We start from the raw sequence: 5,390 nt of genomic DNA on the forward strand, positions 1-5,390 counted from the left end.
TACTTTGTTTACAATTTAACATGGACAGACAGACGGACGGACATGCATAAATCGACTTAGAAAGTGATTCTATGCATATTCTCAAAAGGAACCATGGGACTATCTCGATTTTTTTTGCCTGTTACAAACATATGCACAAAGACATAATACCCTGTACCACAGTGTGGTGAAGGGTATAAATATTAGTAAATTTTAATCGAAATTTCCCAGTACTTTCAACAAATTATATTAAAGTGACATGAAACTTCATTTTGAGTGCATAGTGCCAAAGAATAAAATTTTCAAATTTCACTATGAGTCTCAAAACAAACTATATACATATTTAAATTCAATAGTTTTTTAGAAATTTGCTGTAAAAATTTAACATATTGACATATTGTTAATTAAACAACTTGCAGAAATGTGTTAAATTTTTAAATAATACAGCATCTTAGGAGTATTTCGTCAAAGACAAAATTATTCTATATCGAATTTCACTATTAGTTACAAAAGAAACGATTTTTGTAAATACGATATTTATTTGTAAAAAATATATCTAATTTTAGTTTAGCGGCAAAAATGTTTAGGTTTTAGGATAATAATTTTCTACTTACTCCTTAAATTATTATAAAAGAATTTCCATTTTTTTTTAATTTATTCTGGCCTACCCAAAGTACAAATTTCAACGGAATGTTATTTTTTTCTGCCAAGCCTAAGAAATCGATCAGATATAAATATCGAAACAGAATAGCATTTATAATAATAATGCCAACCTTATGGAAACATTATGCCATTATCAATAACTCGATGCGGAACTAAATATATCATCCTATTATTTAATATTATTTTAAAATTACTTTCCCTTTTTGCACTATGTGCTTTTAAAATGTTCATTATCTGCAAATGCTTTTTACATTATTTTTTTTTTTTTATATACCAGAAAAACACACCCACATCCCAGTATAAAATTACTATTTAATTTTATGATGTGGATCCTTGGTATTTGCACATTCTTCCATTATTTTCATTTCATTACCACAAAACAAAAAAGAGCGCGACAAAAAACCCAACTTCGTTATGGCTTTTCAAAATATTTAATCACGGATAACACTTTACTAGATTCCGCTGAATGAACTGAGGAGGATGGAAACACTTTTCAAGTTACTTTTTACTTTTATCTATAGTTTTTTTTTTTTTTTTTTTTTTGCAGTCAACTTACCCGAACTTTGCGTACTGTCTTCCTGCTATCGTTGCGTATATTTATGGTTACACAGACATCTTCGCCATGGGTATACCAGGCCTTATCCAAACTGGCACGTAATCCGACACGACCATCTTGCAGGAGGAAAGGTTTGTCCACGGCACCTTGTGGCCCACCGGTGCTGGGGCAGCTGGTAACACCGGCTACACTGTCATACTGTGTGCAATGGCGGTTGGATGAGGAGTGGGGTCGGCAGCAGGAGCATATCCGTAGATTGGCAAATGCAAAAAAACAAAGAACGTCATCAATGTTTTTGCAACAAAATTGGAACGGCAGTGGCAACAGCAAAACAAACCAGGACATCCATTATGGCCCCAAACGGATGTTGTCGTTGTTGTTATAATTACATTGCAGATAGCAAGAAACACAACCACAAAGAAAAAACGAGAAGAAGAATAAGAAAAAAAGAAACACCATGATAAGACAACAAGTTTGATGCTATAATGAAGAAAACGAAGATGGAAAACAGTAATGGTGTAGGAGGACGAAGAAAAACATCGGAGTGTTTACAAAGATGTTGCGGTGAAGTGAAATGAACATCCGTCCAATGTTGAGGACCCACATACCCTCACCCACCCAGAAAAATTCAATTAGTGGTTGTTGCATTCTGTCGGCATTCGATTTCAAAACGTTGTGCCTTTTTCTTTGCTGTTTCTTTGGCCATCATCATCATCATCATAACTCTTGCCATTCAGTCATCCATTGGCTGGGAAATCTTTCAAAGAATCAGCAGGAAAATGCAGCATTTACTTGCCTTTAGAGAACAAAAAGCTCGATAATAACATTTAATAACCACAATTAGTAAAGAAAGGTGAAAATTTAATGATGTTTGGAAATGTGATTAAGTTTCTTTGCAATGGAAAGACAGCCATCAAGAGGGTGGGGAATGAAAGGGGTAGGATTTTAATGGAAATGGAAAAATATATTTAAGTGGGATTAAATTTCGAAGAATCCCATTAAAAATTTTATTTGTAGCACCTCAAGAGGTATAATCGGATTTTTTTCTATAGAAAAAAAAATCACAGACCTCAGTTCACACTGAGGTACAATTTTTTTTCTATAGAAAAAAATTCACAGACCTCAGTTCACACTGAGGTACAATTTTTTTCTATAGAAAAAAATTCTCGCAGACATCAGTTCACACTGAGGTACAATTTTTTTCTATAGAAAAAAATTCTCGCAGACCTCAGTTCACACTGAGGTACAATTTTTTTCTATAGAAAAAAATTCTCGCAGACCTCAGTTCACACTGAGGTACAATTTTTTTTCTGTAGAAAAAAATTCACTGACCACTTTACATTTAAGCAATTTTATATATATATATATATATATATTATGTCTTTTTACACTGAATAAACTTTAACATAATCAATTTTCAAATCGGCCCGATCTAACCATGTTGTATTCGATTCATAGGCATTACGGAATTTCATCATTGCATACGTCTCTCCACCTTGCCATGGTTTCGGCTCTGACCATGCGTTATCATGAAAATTGAAAAGTCCACCAATTGCCTCACCGAACACCAAATAAAATTCCTGATCAAATGGTGCCCATTTGGTACCCCGCTGTAGGAAATTACGATTTGGTAACTGCTTATAACCAACTTTAAGATTTTGAAAACTCTCCTCATCGCTGTTCAATTCATAGCGGCAATATTCCACATTGTCCAGTGAGAATGTTATCATATTGGGTGTCCACAACATTTTATAATTATGGAACTCATCGGAAAGGTTTTGTGTGGTACTGTTGATACAAAACAGTAGGGAATACAATTCGGGGAATGAGTGTATCACAAGTCCGGTAATTAAATCTTTCTTCGGCCCATCATCCCTTGTCTGGCCAATACGCATTTGACCGGAATTATAATGTTTCATGCCGTATCGTGGATTATTCGGCTGCAATCACAGCTGAGGATACACCCAGATGGCCCGTGGCATTTTGGCGCGAACCTCAACATGACCATATTTAAAGGCGAATTTATTCTTGGATGTAAACTGAGCAGATATATAGGGTGGAATAATATCAACAAATGTTGGTTCAATGGAACATTCCCTGGAATCCATATCGCCGGTACAATTCAATCCCAAATTTAATGGTGCCCGTTCAGTTTCAAATTTCCCCAAAATGTTGTTCGGTTGATTTTGGTTTGATACGAACAATGCCTTTTTCAACCTTGAGCACATCCTCCACATCGTCAAGATAGAAGTTGAATTCATAGTCTGGTGAGTGAGGAATACGTCTTTCCGCTGTCCATTTTGTGGATCCAAGGAATGGCCTTCAAATTCTTCTTTGAATATTAATTGGCCGGCGCAGCGCATAGGAATACCATTCACAGTAGTGGCTGATTCTTTACAATTGTCTGATGACTTATCTGCATCTATGTTAGTGGTTGGACCTCCACAGTCCTGGGTCATTGCTGATGCAACTACCCCATAGAGCAGGATGGCTATTACGAAGGTCCTTTATGTGGATGTTTTCGATTTGAATACGTATGCTTTGCCTGGGTGCTGGAATATTTATTTAAAAATTTCTGCCCAGCAATTCCGCCACTGCATCCAATAATTTTCTTTGTTTATATTCAAGGTGTTGATACAGTTTTTTATTGGGTTTTTTCGTTGGTTCTTCCGAGTAAAATCACAGTGACGTGTAATTTCCATTTTATTATTAGAAAATTTACACTCTCTAATTTAGAATAATATGAAGCCCCTCACCTCCAATGCATGCCAGCAGCACTTGGCATTTCACATTCACTTGTGTGGGGCACACAAGTGATTTAATTGAATTAAATTGTTTGCACACAAAAAAGTGAATCTGCTCCACAGAGGGCTGTGGCCAATGACAAGCGACCACAAACATGACCTGTAACAATCATATTACAGGTCAAGATTGTGGTTCCATCGGCAATGAACCAGGACTTAGGGGAAACAGAAAGCAGTTATATGGAGGAATCAGTCACAGTGGTACATGGTGTTCTCATGCGCTGTACCGGTCATTTAATATTTAAAGAATAATATAATATCTTTGATCCTCAAAAATGGACATCGTTCAATTTTTGACGATGGGGAGGACATCCTCAAACTTGAAAATGCCATTGTCCGCATCAAACCAAAATCAATATAATAGCATTTGGGGAAATAGGCAACTAAAAGATCACCACTAAATTTGGGATTAAATTTTAGCGCTGATATGGATTCCAATGAATGTTCGATTCCCTTGAGGGGACCCCGCCCATTCTCGGTGTCAAAAGTTTTATTTGATTCAATTCGAATCTACTCTAATTCTAGAATGTCCTACAAAATTTCAAGTGAAAATCTCAAGAACTTTTAAAGATATAGCCGATTTATTGTGTCAGCATCAAGTGACGGCTGAAAGGCTTCTCAAACTTTAAATTCGGTTTTCTGCAAACATTGGTTTTGGGAATCGCCGGCATAACTCAAAAACTAATAACCCAATCGAAATTTTTACACGTTTCTCTGTGAGTGTATGAACTAGGATAAAGCCAATTGGTGAAGATCTTATTTTGAAGAGTCTTATTTTTTAACTTGGTTTTTGGTCAAAAATCGGCGATTTTCCAAACATATTTTTTCTAAGGTCCGCCATTTTTCCCTTAAACCAAAATTATATAAAATTGTTTCACTCTTCATCTTTGCACAGTTTACATCAGTAAATAGTCAGATCAGATTGAGGTTTGTGCCAAAATGTCATGACCCATTTGGATATGTCCACAGTTGTGGTTGCAACCCACTAGTCCACGATACGGCAGGAAGTATTATAATTCCGATCAAATGCGTATTGCGCAGACAAGGGATGATGGAGCCAAGAATGATTTATTTAACGAACTTGTTATACACTCGTTTCCAAAATCATATTCTCTTTTGCTTTGTGTTAATAGTACCCAACAAAATTTATTCGATCTATGAATTGTGGTTGACTTTCAATATTGTCCAGATGAGAAGAGTTTTGAAAATCGTAAAGGTGGTTATTTTGCATTACAAAATCGTAATTACCTAAATCATAATACCATTCGATTAGGAATTTTATTTAGTGTTTGGTGAGGAGTCAGAGTGAAGTCAGGAAATTCTACCAACAACTAAAACACCAAACCGAAGGCTGTGATGCAGGATTTCCTCCTGTAGAGATGAATATG

At 35.7% G+C, this 5,390-nt stretch overlaps 1 pseudogene; it reads right to left on the bottom strand.

Moving 5' to 3' along the window:
* Positions 1–2,583: 2,583 nt before the first annotated feature.
* Positions 2,584–3,306, bottom strand: LOC133337274 (gram-negative bacteria-binding protein 3-like; annotated as a pseudogene).
* Between the last annotated feature and the right edge of the window lie 2,084 nt (positions 3,307–5,390).

The sequence above is a fragment of the Musca vetustissima genome, unplaced genomic scaffold, assembly GCF_032173495.1.
Source record: "Musca vetustissima isolate MV318-11 ecotype Yass unplaced genomic scaffold, APGP_CSIRO_Mvet_v1 utg772526, whole genome shotgun sequence".
Classification (NCBI taxonomy): domain Eukaryota; kingdom Metazoa; phylum Arthropoda; class Insecta; order Diptera; family Muscidae; genus Musca; species Musca vetustissima.